The 16,829-nt window shown below is 54.0% G+C and overlaps 1 protein-coding gene and 1 long non-coding RNA gene across 5 annotated transcripts in view; both read right to left on the bottom strand.

Annotated features, from left to right (window-relative positions):
* Positions 1 to 16,829, bottom strand: part of LOC122378314 (four and a half LIM domains protein 2-like) — a 190,101-nt gene that overhangs the window by 113,461 nt on the left and 59,811 nt on the right. The window lies entirely within an intron of this gene.
* Positions 8,603 to 16,428, bottom strand: LOC122378322. Its single transcript, XR_006256002.1, has 2 exons — positions 16,164 to 16,428; positions 8,603 to 9,051 (listed from the first exon to the last, which is right to left on the bottom strand). It is a non-coding gene; the product is annotated as an uncharacterized LOC122378322 (long non-coding RNA).

The following is a 16,829-nucleotide window of genomic DNA, read 5'->3' as shown; positions in this document are numbered from 1 at the left end:
CATTAAATTCCGTGGACTGCTTCTAGCCTCAAATGGCAGACAAACCTGGTAGCATAGTAAACCGTCCCAACAGAACCCCAGTAGCGCCCACTGGCCGGGCCGGACAGGTATAAGTTTGAATGCATTTTTAACATCGGTCTGGAACAGCAGGGTCCCGGCGCCTCCAGCTAGGAAAATCAACCGCACGGCCTCGTCGAATGATGTGTACGTCACACGAAACTCGTCTGGGTCTATCCCGGCGTTGACCCCGACATCTCTCGACTGTGATAGATCTAAAATGAGCCGCACTTCGCCATTAGGTTTATCGCGCGCACTCAACGGGTTCACTATCATGTTCGGCAGCGGTGGAGCATGGAACGGTCCCCGTGTCGTACCGTCCGCGACCTCTCGCCGAATGGCTGCCGTCACCCCGGCACGGCGCCGTTCGGCGGACTGATTGTTTTTCGCGAAACGGCCCCGCGCCGCACCGCGGTATCCAATGTCAGCCCCGTGCCGGAACCGCCCAACGACAGTTTCTCTGGCATCGACCATTTTCCACAGCCTGTCGCTTGGCTTCCACCCTTCTGCACTGTCGACGGCGTAGGATCATGCACGAGTCTAATTATGAATACGCCCCCGCAGTCAAGCCTAGGATTGTTTAATCGCAGTACCACAGCCTGCCGTGCCGGGCTATCTGCTGTTTGCACTTGCCTGACCGGCCCGCCGCGCCGGCGCCGCGGTGTGCGTTATGAGTCACGCAAGGTCGTCTTTCCGCGCGTCCGCCCGCTCGGCCGCACGTTCCCTTATCCATGTCGCCGCACCCCCCCCCCTTTCTCTCTCTCTCTCTCTCTCTCTCTCTCTCTCTCTCTCTCTCTCTCTCTCTCTCTCTCTCTCTCTCTCTCTCTCTCTCTCTCTCTCTCTCTCTCTCTCTCTCTCTCTCTCTCTCTCTCTCTCTCTCTCTCTCTCTCTCTTCCTCTCCCTCCTCTCTCTCTCTCTTCCGCCCTCTATCCTCTCTCTCTCCCTCTCTCTCTCCTCTCCTCTCCTCTCCTCTCCTCTCCTCTCCTCGCCCCTCCCCTCCCCTCCTCTCCTCTTTCCTCCCCTCCCCTCCTCTCCGTCCGTCCCAGGCCATGGTCCCTTCCTTGTTTGTCGGTTTGTCGGCGGTGTAGCTTTTATCGCCGCTACGGCCGCCCAGGCCGTAAGCAAATAGCCCACTGGGTCCACAGATTCCCCTCATGTCCGGCTTTCGCGTTTGACGCGAGCGCTAGTCAGCGAGTTTGCCGCGCTGCGTTTCTGCTGGGCTATACGCGTTGAACTTGGCATGTCTGGCAGGCGCCGCTATTGCGCCAGGTATATTTCGATACCATACCGAGGCCGCGATGACATGCACACGCACCGACCAGTTGGCGACATGTTGACCCTGTTAATGTCATCTAGACCGCCTTGCCGACGCCGGGTCTAAGCCAACAGAAATGTGACGCCCACACCACGTGGTCAGAGTATAACCGGATCCAGTCAAACCAGCCGGTGGTCCAACATATGCATGCACCAACCGTCGCGTTCAATGTCTTGCTGGGGGAGAGCCGGCGACGGCCGAGACGAGACGAGACGAGTCGGCCGTTTGGGGTGACGTCCGTGAGGCTCGCTTTGGCGGAGCTTAATGACGTCCCATTGGCGACCGAAACTGGTCTGATGACCTGGGCCTTCCAGCCCAATCAGGAGCCGGACGGCAGGGGGAGGGGGGTCCAACTGACCCCCTCCCCACACGCTAGACGCAACAGAACGCCGCACACGGGCGAGGGATATGATAGGTGTACGGATCAGGCTCATTCGAAAGCCCGACCCATCAGTATCACAAGCGGCGGCCGCCGCCACGACGGGACAGTGACGACCTGCAGTTGTGCAGTTACATTCCGACTTAGCGTTGGAAACGGTCTAACATGAGCCTTCTTGCTGATACGTGCCCTGGGGAAGGACCGCAGTCGACACAGCCAGCCGGGAACCACCGCGGCACGTCAGCGTGACACTCACCATCTCAATCCGCCTAGCGTTCAAAGCCAGCCGAAATCGGGGCGCCCGGGGCACCCGGCTAGCCGACATACAATGCATCTCTGCACGGCGGCGTGACACTGACTGGGGCGGTCTATTCTGCGCACACACCCAGTCTGGAATCCATCACTGCACCGCAGAGTGACACTGACTATTTCGATCTACCCGACGCACATGTCCAGCCAAGTGTATCTCCCTCCCCCCCCCCACCCCCACCCTCCGTTATGACCGGCCCCTCCCCAGAACCCAGCCGCCGCTGGAGACCGCTCCCAACGCCCCATCTCCCCTCCCTGGGCCTCGGCACGGCCGACCTGTTTGTCTTAGCGCGCAGCTGCGTGCCCTCAAACTCTCCCTCTCTGCTCTCGTCCCGACCGGTCGTAAGCTCCAATATTTGCTCAGCCGCGACGACACCTCGCTGACGGCGCCTCGTCTTTATCACCTCGGCGTATGCCGTCTAGTGGTGTTAGTTTCAGAAAATGTATGTCCAATGTCCGTCCAATTCCAATGCTTACGTCGATTTCCGTCCAAAATGTTTAAGCCAGCCATTTGTCCAAAGATGTCCGAAACCTACGCAATAGTTTACACTTAACACTGTTATCTATTTTTTTATGTATTTTTAGCAGCTTTAATGTGTTAATCATCTCAAAGGCTGAACTTTCTATTCGCCAATCAGTGTTAACCACGATTGCTTTATAAAAATGCTGAGGTGTAGCAATGATTGTCCAAAGTTGTCCAAAGCCTGCGTCATTGTCCAACCGAATTCCGAATTGGACATTGGACAAAACCGGGATTCCACAGATTCAAGCTACGATTGACACCACTAAATTGCCGTCTCACCCAATGCCGCCGCGCCCCGATGGAGGCCACTAGATACCCGCCCCTCTCCTACACGTGCCCGCCTGTTCTGGATCAGTTCGCACCATTACCTGCCTGGTAGAACTCGCGAGTTACGTCACGTGTCAGGTCATACCCGTCGTCGGGCCAGATATGGCTCGACGGGGACCACAGTGCCAGGTCATCCTGTGCACACGGCATGTACGGATCAGGTCACACCCGTCGGCCGTGGCCATGACACGACGGGGACCACAGTTTCCAGGTCATCCTGTTCACACGGCATGTACGGATCAGGTCACACCCGTCGGCCGTGGCCATGACACGACGGGGACCACAGTTGCCAGGTCATCCTGTTCACACGGCATGTACGGATCAGGTCACACCCGTCGGCCGTGGCCATGACACGACGGGGACCACAGTTTCCAGGTCATCCTGTTCACACGGCATGTACGGATCAGGTCACACCCGTCGGCCGTGGCCATGACACGACGGGGACCACAGTTGCCAGGTCATCCTGTTCACACGGCATGTACGGATCAGGTCACACCCGTCGGCCGTGGCCATGACACGACGGGGACCACAGTTGCCAGGTCCTCCTGTGCACACGGCATATACGGATCAGGTCACACCCGTCGGCCGTGGCCATGACACGACGGGGACCACAGTTTCCAGGTCATCCTGTTCACACGGCATGTACGAATCAGGTCACACCCGTCGGCCGTGGCCATGACACGACGGGGACCACAGTTGCCAGGTCATCCTGTTCACACGGCATGTACGGATCAGGTCACACCCGTCGGCCGTGGCCATGACACGACGGGGACCACAGTTTCCAGGTCATCCTGTTCACACGGCATGTACGGATCAGGTCACACCCGTCGGCCGTGGCCATGACACGACGGGGACCACAGTTGCCAGGTCCTCCTGTGCACACGGCATGTACGGATCAGGTCACACCCGTCGGCCGTGGCCATGACACGACGGGGACCACAGTTGCCAGGTCATCCTGTTCACACGGCATGTACGGATCAGGTCACACCCGTCGGCCGTGGCCATGACACGACGGGGACCACAGTTTCCAGGTCATCCTGTTCACACGGCATGTACGGATCAGGTCACACCCGTCGGCCGTGGCCATGACACGACGGGGACCACAGTTGCCAGGTCATCCTGTTCACACGGCATGTACGGATCAGGTCACACCCGTCGGCCGTGGCCATGACACGACGGGGACCACAGTTTCCAGGTCATCCTGTTCACACGGCATGTACGGATCAGGTCACACCCGTCGGCCGTGGCCATGACACGACGGGGACCACAGTTGCCAGGTCATCCTGTTCACACGGCATGTACGGATCAGGTCACACCCGTCGGCCGTGGCCATGACACGACGGGGACCACAGTTGCCAGGTCCTCCTGTGCACACGGCATATACGGATCAGGTCACACCCGTCGGCCGTGGCCATGACACGACGGGGACCACAGTTGCCAGGTCCTCCTGTGCACACGGCATATACGGATCAGGTCACACCCGTCGGCCGTGGCCATGACACGACGGGGACCACAGTTGCCAGGTCATCCTGTTCACACGGCATGTACGGATCAGGTCACACCCGTCGGCCGTGGCCATGACACGACGGGGACCACAGTTGCCAGGTCATCCTGTTCACACGGCATGTACGGATCAGGTCACACCCGTCGGCCGTGGCCATGACACGACGGGGACCACAGTTGCCAGGTCCTCCTGTGCACACGGCATATACGGATCAGGTCACACCCGTCGGCCGTGGCCATGACACGACGGGGACCACAGAGTGCCAGGTCCTCCTGTGCACACGGCATATACGGATCAGGTCACACCCGTCGGCCGTGGCCATGACACGACGGGGACCACAGTTGCCAGGTCCTCCTGTGCACACGGCATATACGGATCAGGTCACTCCCGTCGGCCGTGGCCATGGCACGACGGGGACCACAGATGCTGGCCTCTCTAGGCGCACGGTGTCGTGGTCAGCTAGATACCCGCCCCTCTCCGTCACGCCCACTTCTATAGCGCCCGTCGAACGGTCCCACCCCCCCCCCCCTATCCCGTCTCCTCGTGGCCGTTCTACCTAGATTCTTCCCCCCCCCCGCAGCCTATCGCTGCGCCCACCTGTCATCCTGCGTCCGTCTCCTGTCGCTCCGTTGATGTTGTCCTGTTATTCCGTACACCAAACCGAGCACTTATATCGCGTTCGTCGCGCGCCGCGCGAGAAACACTCCGCGCACACCTCGTGCACCGCGGCTCGGCTCACACTGCGCGTGTTATCGGCCGACCACGGCGGGCCGCCGCGGTTCTGTTTGTTCTTCTCCACCCTTCTCGTTATCGCCCCCCCCTCCCCCTCCCCCTTCCCTGGACCCCACTGGCTCGGTGTCGCGTCGTGTCACCTCGGCCCGCTAATCACGATTCAACGTCCCGTTAATGCTTGATTTATACGCGAGACTGGTTGAGACAGCGTGCCAGTGAAGAGACGCGTTTTGGAAACCTCAGCTTAAATACCTGCCGGTCCTTGAAGCCAACAGGAATTCATGATGAATGAATGGTTTACGACTTCGGCACATTTATACTCCAAACAAGGGCCAATCAAATATGTACCGAAGATCTTAAGCTCCCAACAGAATGTTGAAACTTTATCCAATGCAATGCGCAGTATGAAAGGCATTGAATATGCAACTATCACGGCACCACATATAATTCATGTCACGTGTAGCACTCAAGAACAGCGCCATACAAACCGCAGTCTTTACGACCACCATAATATTCACGGATGATTGATAAATATGGGGGCATTTCAGCTGGCATTGATGCTCATACCGTCACACCATATAGGTATGTAAAGCAAGACCCAAGGAAGCGTTTCAGCCACGCTTCATGGTGAACTGCGCCAAGAGTCTGACTATGTAACAGAGACCCAACATTTGCTTGAGCGTCACCAGGGGCACCAAGCTAGGTGCTAGGTCAATTTCACCCTGCATCATGCTGATTGAATTCAAATCCATATATGAAACTATTCCGAGTGACGGTTCAAAATTTGAAACCGTTTACAAGGCCAGCAGCAAAGCCGTCAGACTATGATAACCTTTTCACTCGCGACATTCATCTTTGAGCAAATCCCGGCCCGCGCTTCGCCCTACGCAGACCCATGATTGTCTGATTTGATTTGTCCTCCCTCCTACCGACGACAAATCAGTCCTCGAGGGCCTTCGAGCGCGGACAGACGTCACCCGGCCTCTCCAGCCGCGACGGTCCGCGGAGCGACAGCTGGGCGCTCGGCCGGGCGCTGGGTACACACACGCACCAAACCAATCACCCTCAGTGTTTATCGAAGCTGGCAGCGCGATCGTAAACTGTGGCTCCTCTGCCAGCCACCAGGTGTTGGATTCACAGCTCGGGGCCGTACACTTCAGCGCAGAGTGCAACATCAGAGCCTGACAGGTGGGCGGAACACGGAGAGCTGCAGGTGGAACGACTGCGACTAGCAGAAAATTCCAAAACGCAGCAAAATAACCCGTCATGGCAAATGATGTCAATAGGTGATGTGGACTGATCTGCGGATATCCGTCCACGTTCACCGATACCCCCAAGTAAAAGAGGTAATCGCCCTGCTCATCCGACTACAAACTCGTACAAACAGAGTCGATTGCCATTAAAACCGAGCACGGCGCACGACACGACACCTTCCCCTCCCTGCCGTCCCACGGGACCTGGTCATGACCGGCGTCGGTCCTCGACGACAGCCGTCACCGCGGCTCGCGTGTCAAACTGTCACCGGGCATCGGCGACCTTTCAGCGGACGATGAGCCGCCGCTGCCGCCGCCCGCGGGCCGCTGTCGGCAGCGACGGGCACTCGGCGCGCCGCCGACGCCGCCAGAGCGTACACAGAGCCTGTTGATTCTGTCGACAAATTGCCGGCCGGCGACCGCCGCTCGGGCCGCCAGCCATCTGGCTCCCGGCGCACTGACGGACGCCGCCACCGGTGGACGATGGCGGTGGCTGCGATGGAGGGTGATGGGCGATGGTGACGGTGGTGGATGCAGTCACGGTGCATGAGCCGTTGTAGGTGAAGGTGGAGGCAAAGGTGGCGGCAGTTATGGAAGTACTTCAGTCACTGAACAGCAGTTGATTTATTAAAGATAATCATTGTGGCGACGAGCCAGCGCCCTAGCCGAAAAACAATACGTCTTGCTACTATACGCATCATGAGCGTGGAATGCCAGCACGCACTGATTATAATCGGACGCCATTTAATTGCGTCCCAGAAAAGCTATTTCTGGCACCTAAAAGCTGACTCGCCCCAAAATTGGTCCTCAGCACCTATTTGGTGGATACCAGCACCAATCATGGAAAATGACCTTAATTAGCTGTTTCTGGCACCTATTCATCGGTACGACTTATTCTTTTTTCTGAATCTGGCACCTAAATGCTGAGCGTAGCACCAATCTACAGGGTGTCCCATAAGTTCGTTCTCACCTTTTATTTGCATGTAAAACATAGTACATTGCGTTTTGATATGTTTATAACCCCTCAATGTGCTCCCCATTTCATAGGCAAACACATGAATACATGCTGCGACATGCCAACCGGCATGTTTGGCAGCATAGCAGGCTTGAAGTTAGCCCAGACTGACTTGGCATGCGCCGTGAGCTCCTCAATGCTGGAACACCGCTTCGCTTCGACGAGCCTCGATTTCAATATTCCCAACACATTTTTATGAAATTTGGATCCGATGAGTTGCCTGGGATGTGATCTTGCCACACACGCCTATCACAGTCTCAGCTGGCGCTGCTTTTATGCTTTGCTTGACCTCTGCACTGATGCACTGTCTTGCTTGAAGATGGGCCTACGACCTCCCGGATGCCATTTTCTACTAAAAAATGTGGTCATACTTGCGGTTCAAGTTAAGCTAGAAAGCTGAAACTCCTCCTAGATCTTCTTGGAGAAGCATTCTGCGTCCCAAGACTGTTTCTGGAGCATCATTCGCAACGTGATCAGTGTCTGGACGCATATTACCCCACATTACCGTGACTCTGGCCTTTTGCATAGGAATAAAGCTGGATGACACAAAGGCCTTTTCCGTCGCCCATATGGGACTGTTTTGGGGTTTGGACGGGTGTTTTATCTCGAGCACGGACTAGGTAGTCCAGATGACCACATTGATGTCATCGACCCTCCAGTTTTTTTAGCCTCAGGCATAACGAAACACATGTTTGGCCATTTTAAGACGTTTTTGACTGTTTTGAGCCCTCCGGTAAGTAGAGCTTAAGTCACCTTGAGTTAGGTACCCCGAAATGATACTCTTAGACAGCTGGTAATACATCCTGAAAAGCCTGTTTACCAACTTTCTAACGCTAAGACCTTTTTGACGGCCATTTTGGCGCCACACAGTTTTGGCCACATGGCTCACTCGTGAAAGCTGACAAAAAAGAGCATAAACTTGCAGCGATTGACTCCCGACAAATCATCGGCGTCACTTGTTGACTGTGCGTCCAGTTAGCGACAGACATTGGCTACATACTGGATGGCCTCAATCACCCTCAACCGTCGTGAATGGCCCAGTGCGGTCTAAATACCGAGACGTTCCCGTATCAGAGACCTCTATGTTGCGGCGGAAGCCGTCTCCAAAGGAAGTGAACTCTCAAGCAAAAAATATTTTGTCTAGACTGTAACCGCGTTTCGTCAACTACCATCAATAGAGAAGGACAGTTAGGATTGCCCCAGTGATGTATTGCAGCAGTAGTCCATTCATTTGTCACGTAAAAGCTGCAACAAACACGCACAGATCACGCACCGTCAGTCACATGAAGCTCATGCAGTGCTCATGCACGATTCATGCACGACAGCCCTGCGCAAGAAGCTATGCGGACAAGACAATCGAGCAAGCATTCTAGCGATTTGTTTGACAGTGCATTATTCACAAGCAATCATTCACATTTTGTACTGTCTGGCGTCTGCTGAACATTCTGTTGTGACCAGTGTCAATTCAAAGTAGTGGCCAGCTCATTAGAAAACAAATGACTCCATAGCGTAGCCACAGTTGACCGCAGACATTTAACACATAAACGTATGGATACGTACTTCGTTTGCAAGATGAAGGAGTTCAATGGTCCACAATACGCCTGTCATCAATGAACAATTACTTTAGCACGTTTGCACTGTAAGAGAAGGCAAAACATGTGTGAGCAAACCCGGCAGCCACGATTGCAACACAAAGCAAACGTCCCAACATCCCATGCAGTGCAAATTCCGCAGGCAGACATGCACAGGTAAGTGTTGCACATTCGCATGCCCTAAGCAATAAACTGAACTGGCACCTCCTATTCCTTCAATTCCCCCTCTCGGCGGTAACATGGCTCCCCAAAATCCGGTGAGGATTTTATGATCCTGAGAACAAATCCCGGATGCACAGAGGCGCACTTAACAAACTTAAAGATAACTTCCGCAAACACCCCATCACAGCTGAGTTCTTTGCAGCCGCTCCGCCGGGTGCCGCAATCACTGGCCGCGTTGTCTCAGCACTCGCCCAAAGTCCGCGCAAAAACCGCAACGGCCGATTCGACGAACCACTCTGTTCCAGCTCCGTCGAAGATCGCGAGCTGAAATCTCCAGCCCCGCTGCTCGACTCACTGACTCCCCGACTGGGAATCACACTGCCCACGTCTCATGAGAGAAATGAGACGGTGCACGGGGCGGTCATACTCCTGACCGTTTACACGCACTCGCACCCTTCGCACAAGTCCGTCCGTAGCCGGGTACGTCGCCACAACCAGGCCTAGTGGCCAGGCGCCTCGCGGTTGGCTGTCATCAACCATGATGACAACGTCGTCCTCCTGCAGGTTGTGTTCTGGCCGCTGCCATTTCCGCCTCTCCTGCAGAGACGGCAGGAACTCGCGTCGCCACCGCGTCCAGAATTCGGTGGCGAGGTGCTGTACTCTCCTCCACCGTCGTCGCCCATACAGGTCCGCGGAGCAGAACATCCCAGGGGCAGGAAGGACGACCTTTGATTTTAGGGTGAGGAGTTGGAGAGGTGTCAATGGCTCCACAGTATCACTACTGGACATGCTACAGTAGGTCAAGGGCCTGCTGTTGATGATGGCTTCAGCCTCGGCGAAAAGAGTTTGCAGAAGTTCGTCGTCGAGCTGTTGACCATTAGCGCTCAGCAGACTGGTCAGCGCCGTTCTCGCCGTTCGGATTTGGCGTTCCCAAACGCCTCCCATATGACTCGCATATGGCACATTGAATGCGAACTCCACCCAGTCGCAGTTGTCTTTACTGAGTGTCTGAGCGATTCGCTTGTGATCCTCTTCTTTCAGAGCGCTCTCCAACAGGTTCTTCCCACCAATGAAGTTAGTTCCATTGTCGCAGTATATACGCCTGATGGGACCTCTCCTGCAGATAAAACGACGATATGCGTTGATGAATGAGTCAGCGGTCAGAGAACTGATCACTTCCAGGTGAGCAGCTCGGGAAGCGAAACAGGTAAACATCAGACCCCATCTCTTTACTTCACTGCGCTTCTCTCGTACGAAGAACGGGCCAAACGCGTCCACGCCACAGAACTCGAAAGGCTCCGACATTTCCGTTCGCTCAGTTGGCAAATCCGCCATCTTCTGGCCACAAGGACTTCCTCTGATCCTTCGGCACTGGATGCACCCCAAAATGCACTTCGAGACCACTGACCTTCCATGGAGTATCCAATATCCACGGTGCCGGATCTCACTGAGAGTCGATTCACGTCCTGCGTGGTGCAGTTCTTCGTGAGCATTGTAGACAATCAGCTTCGTGACTTGACCTTCCTTCGGCAAGATCACTGGATGGATGACTTCAAAGGGCAGACTACTCCTCCTGAGACGTCCCCCAGCGCGCAGCAGTCCATCGTCCGCAACGAACGGATTCAACCGCTTCAGGGAGCTGGTACCGTCTGCTGTCACTCCAGAAGTCATCTTCGTTGCGTCAGTTTTCATTTCCTTCACAAAACACTCTTCCTGTACTGCTCTCAGGATGACTTTCTCGGCCTCTTGCATCTCCTTCACACTGACTGGATCTGATTTTCTTCTCGGTCCACTCGGTGAACATTTCTCCGACTTGCCGCCACTCTTGGACCTGATCCTCTCCAAGAGGAGCGTTCTGTAGCGAAGACAAAGGGCCACTGATCTCTTCGCCCGATACCAGCTCGAGAAGTACGACAGTCTTGAAGACATCGTACCATACGACTTCGGCAGCTGTCCTGTACTAGTTCCGCTTTGGAATGCCGCCGCCTTGACTTCCCGATCATCTGCGGGCACCTCGACAATGATTTCACCACCCGGAAGACTTCCGGGCTGTTTCAGGAAGGAGGGGCCCTCCCACCATAGGGTGCTCGTCTTGAGACTGTCGGCCCGCATCCCGCGTGAGACTAGGTCGGCAGGGTTGTCCGCTGACTGGACATACCTCCACTGTCGGGCTGACGAGAACTGTCTGATCTCTTGCACTCTGTTAGCCACGTAGACGTGGAACCGTTTGCTTTCGTTTTGAACGTAACCCAACACGGCCAAACTATCTGTCCAGAAGTGTTCGGTGAGGTTTGGCAGACAGAGCTCACTTCGCAGGAAGACACTTGTCCTCACTGCTACCACAGCTGCAGCCAGCTCCAGTCTTGGGATTGTCACTGACTTCTTCGGTGTGACACGACTCTTGCTCATGACCAGTGACGTTGTAACTGATCCATCTTGATCTATGATACGCAAGTAACTGCATGCTCCATATCCATCTAGGCTTGCGTCCGAGAAGTGGTGCAGTTCACATCTGCAGTCCGCCAGGCTGTGCTCAGAGAAGGCGTACCTTCTTGGAATAGAGATGTCTGCGATCTGCTTCAGGTCCGTCTTCCATTCCTCCCACGGGGGCTCGACGTGGTCCGGAACAGGCTCATCCCAGTCACGCCCGTCACAGCACAGTTGCTTCACAATGTTCTTTCCTAGAAGTGTGAATGGGGCCACCCAGCCGAGTGGGTCATACAGGGAGCTGACCATGGAGAGGATTCCTCTCCTGGTTGTCGGCTTCACTGAGATGTCCGTATTTATGTGGAACGAGTCTTCTTGAAGATTCCATTTCATGCCGAGTGCGTGTTCAATGACAGTCCTTTCAGAGATGTCCACGTGCTCCAAGGACTTTGCACGCCGGCTCTCGGGAACACTTGCCACCACCTCGGGACAGTTGGATGTGAACTTATGCAGCTCAAAACCTCCACTCGAGCACATGCTGATCGTGTCCTTGACCAGCTGCACACTTGACTTCTCTTCGGTAGTCGACGTCAGACCATCATCCACATAGAAGTCTCTTCTGATGAAGTCTGCCGCGTCAGATCCAAACACTTCTTCGTACTGGTCGGCTGTCTTGTTCAGGGCACTCATGGCGCACGCCGGCGAAGATGAAGCGCCGAACAGATGTGTCGTCATCCGGTACTCGGATGGCTCTCGCCGCATGTCGCCGTTCTCCCACCATAGAAACCTTATCAGGTCTCTGTCTTCGGGGGCTACCCTGACTTGGTTGAACATGCCCTTCACGTCACATGTGATACCGATGCGCTCCTTTCGAAACCGAGTCAGGATGCCGCACAGGTTGTTGGACACATCGGGCCCTTGCATGAGCTGGTTGTTCAGGGAACATCCCTGGAATTCTCCACTGCAATCAAACACTACGCGCAGCTTCTGTTTGGTTTGACTGTACACTCCGTGGTGAGCGACATACCATACCTTCCCGTCGTCACGGCATCGCTCGTCATCCGGAACAGCTTCAGCGTAGCCTTTATCGAGCATATCCTGCATGTATGCTTGATACTCTTCTTTCAAGCGCGGCTGCGATAGCAAGCGTCTCCTGAGGGAAGCAAGACGCTGCTCTGCCATGATCCGGTTGTTCGGGAACTGAGAGTCCGGGTCTTTCAGCGGCAGCGGTGCCACGAAGTGTCCATCTTCTCCCTGCACCATCTGCTCTTTCATCAACGTCTCGAACCTCATGTCCTCTTGTGACATCTTGGCACCCTTTGAGACCTCCTTGAAGTCACTATCGAAGAGACGTGATACTTGTTCTGGAGTAACTTCTCTCACTTGCATCCTGAAGGCAAAGTGTCGCTTGATAGTGACGTCACTACCCACGTTGACGAGGTAGCAGCCTGTAGAGGGCGTCGTCGGTGCCTCGACCGTGCCCACAACAGACCACCCCAGTTCAGTGCGAACTGCCCAGGGTTCGTTGTCTCCACCTGTGACTGTTTGCTGAGGCTTGATGGCTGCACCACAGTTCAACCCCAACAGCAGACCGATGTCAGCCTCTTCATAGTACCTCGGTAGGCTCGATGCCACTTCTGTGAGATGCTCCCAAGCCTGAACTGTTGACTTCCTTGGGATCAGCTGTCGATCAAGAAGAATGTCATCCCGTGTGTACGTGGTTGGTAGTTCAATCTCGGTGCCTGTGCTCAGGGATTCGATGACCAGGTCCTTTACAGCCAGTGACTCCAGCCTTGACTTGCCGGCCATCGTGCTTAGCTCCAACTGTATCGGTTCACCGTCAGCTTGCAGAGAGTCCCGAACGCTGCTCTTCAGGAAGCACGCGTCCGACTGTGAATCCAAAACTGCATACGTCACCAGGTTCAACTCCGGATGAAGTCTGTGCCAGATCCTGACGGGTACGATCATCGAATGTGAGCAGGGTGTCGTCCCTCGTTCGGCTGTCACCTGCAGTGACGTTGCAGTCTGAGTAGATCCATCGTGGACCGATCTCTTCTCTTGTGTCTCCCTGTGCACGGAGGCCAGTCGTTCGTCGTGCAGCAGGGTCGGGTGTCGTTTGCCGCATCTGCCACAGGTCTCCTTGCGCCTACATTCACGCCAGCGATGGCCAGCTCGAAGACAACCGCGACAGAGACGATATCTCTTTACCAGCTCGTGACGTTCATCTAACGAGCTAGATCTGAAGACATCACAAAGTCCAGTGATGTGTCGTCCTGGACACAACAAGCACTTGATAGGCGTCGGATCCAGTGAGCCTCCAGTGTGTCCGCTACGTAGTTCAGTTGCCGGCCTGGGGGCGCCTGCTGATGACAGGAAGGTCCTGACTCTACCATTAGCGGGTTGTGTTTGCGGGCGACGCTGGCTCCGCGTCTCCTCCTGGGTCGCCAGCATCGCCACGGGGCCCGAGGCGATTCTTGCTTCTCTTGCAAGAAATGTGACAAATTCATCGAACGATGGGTAACACGGTTCTTGGCCAGGCTCTGGCTCGTAGATTTTCTTGTCCACGATCCTTTTCCACTTATCGACGATGTACCTCGGCAGCTTCTTCAAGATCATTGCATTCTCTTCTGCTTCGCCTAGCGTTCTCATGCCTGGCACGACATCAGCAGTAGCAGAACACCCATCTAGAAAGTCAGCCAGCTGTTGCAGGGCCTTGGTGTCGCCCGGTTTGATCACAGGCCAGTCCCTCAGTCTTTTCTTGTAGCTTGTGACGGTAATGAAGCTGTTCCCATATCGCTCGATGAGGCGTGCCTTCGCTCGGTCATACGCGTCGTTGGTCCTGAGGCACAGCAGTCCGTGTATCGCACTCCTCGCTTCTCCGGCCGTGTAACGAGACATGTAGTTCAGCCGTTCAACTGGAGACTCGGTCTTGCTTTCAATGAAGGACTCAAACGACTTTAACCAAAGCGGAAAGTCTTCAACGTTGCCCTTGAAAACGTCTGGCTCCAGCTTAGGGAGATCACTTCTTTTGTTCTGAGCTGACAACAGCGTTGACAGACCCGTCAGCAGTTGTTCTTGAGATGTCATCTCAGCGTTTCCTTGCGGATCACCGACTGCGTCCAACGGAACTCTTGTTGAGCGACTGATACCGAGGCCAGCTGTGTCGACGGTCGGACCTTCAGTTTCTTGATAGTTTCTCAGTGTTGCGGCTTCATGCATAGCAGCAGGAGCTTGCTGATGTTCGACACACCTGCGAGGTCTTGCTCCTGTTTCCATAACAAACATCTCTTCTTCTTCCTCTGCAATCCGGTTTGCAGCTTCCCTCTGTGCTGCACTGACTTCAATTTGTGTCTTCAGCCGAAGCTCTTCTTCTTTCCATTCGAGTTCCTGTCTCATTTGGTCCAGTTTCCTCCTACTCTGGAGAGCAGCCATCTTCGCTTCCGCTTCAGCTCGCTGACGCTCATCCTGAAGGCGGGTTTCGAGCAGCTTAGCACGAAACGAGCTTGCAGTGCTCTTTCGAGATGCAGCGCTTTTGTTGTCATCATCGCGTTCAATCCTGAGGTCGGTTTGAGGCGTCTCTTGCGTCACACCCTGTCCTCCATCTGCACCAGGTGCAGCACTTGAATACGGGCGGCAGAGAAGCCCTCTTGGATCTTGTTGTCTTAGAAGACCAAGAATCACTTTCATTTCTTCCAGTTGCTGGCCAGGTTTCTTGTCATGTTGGAGTCTGTCTTCAGGATCCAGCAGTTCTTGGAGTTCCTGTTCAATCTGTAGGAACTCCTGATGGCAAAGCATCCATTTGTCCAGAAGTTCCTGACTGATATCGTCTGCTATTTCCATACCATCTTCAGTCAGTATGCGCACTGACAGCTTGTTAAGCTCCTTGCAGTATCTGTTATATGCCTGTGTCTTGATACCACATTGGTATTCTCTGCCAGCTTCAGTCATCTTCTTTCCTCTTGTTGGTCGTGACCCTTCACATACAGTTGTCTTCTTCTCTTGCACTTGAACCCTCTGTTGATCCATCTTGTCTTCAATTCTCCTCTTCAGTGATACCAATGACAAGGATGGGACATTACATTGGACAGAAGGTAAGCTTGTTCAGCTTGTGTTCATTGAGTGACTGGGAAAGGAAGCGGCAAACGAACTTTTACTGTAACCGCGTTTCGTCAACTACCATCAATAGAGAAGGACAGTTAGGATTGCCCCAGTGATGTATTGCAGCAGTAGTCCATTCATTTGTCACGTAAAAGCTGCAACAAACACGCACAGATCACGCACCGTCAGTCACATGAAGCTCATGCAGTGCTCATGCACGATTCATGCACGACAGCCCTGCGCAAGAAGCTATGCGGACAAGACAATCGAGCAAGCATTCTAGCGATTTGTTTGACAGTGCATTATTCACAAGCAATCATTCACATTTTGTACTGTCTGGCGTCTGCTGAACATTCTGTTGTGACCAGTGTCAATTCAAAGTAGTGGCCAGCTCATTAGAAAACAAATGACTCCATAGCGTAGCCACAGTTGACCGCAGACATTTAACACATAAACGTATGGATACGTACTTCGTTTGCAAGATGAAGGAGTTCAATGGTCCACAATACGCCTGTCATCAATGAACAATTACTTTAGCACGTTTGCACTGTAAGAGAAGGCAAAACATGTGTGAGCAAACCCGGCAGCCACGATTGCAACACAAAGCAAACGTCCCAACATCCCATGCAGTGCAAATTCCGCAGGCAGACATGCACAGGTAAGTGTTGCACATTCGCATGCCCTAAGCAATAAACTGAACTGGCACCTCCTATTCCTTCAATTCCCCCTCTCGGCGGTAACATAGACGAATTAGTTACCGTGGAGCACATTCACAGTTGCCATGGCAACCCCAAAAGCTCAGTTACAAAATAAATTAAGCGTGGCTTTAAATAAGAGAGCCTCTTAAATAAAAATTTAGGTGAGAAGGAACTTATGGGACACCCTGTAGTAGAAAAATGAACTACTGGCTGGTAGAATCATGTTGTTCTGGTATAATGACCCCTGGAGTCTAGCCTAAAGGTTGCCAGTGCAGCTACACTCTAAGACAGTCCCGTAGTGATCTCAGCATTGTATATGACGTTTAAGTAAGCAAATAATAGTAATTTGTTTAAAAAAACAATGTCATTTAAATATTTAAAAGCATTTATTTGTAATGCTTAAAGGGAAACATTTTTGTGAGTTATTGTCTCGATTTT

The sequence above is a fragment of the Amphibalanus amphitrite genome, unplaced genomic scaffold (genome assembly GCF_019059575.1).
Source record: "Amphibalanus amphitrite isolate SeventyFive unplaced genomic scaffold, NRLGWU_Aamphi_draft 000057F_arrow, whole genome shotgun sequence".
Lineage (NCBI taxonomy): Eukaryota > Metazoa > Arthropoda > Thecostraca > Balanomorpha > Balanidae > Amphibalanus > Amphibalanus amphitrite.
This window is presented reverse-complemented; position numbering and strand designations above follow the sequence as displayed.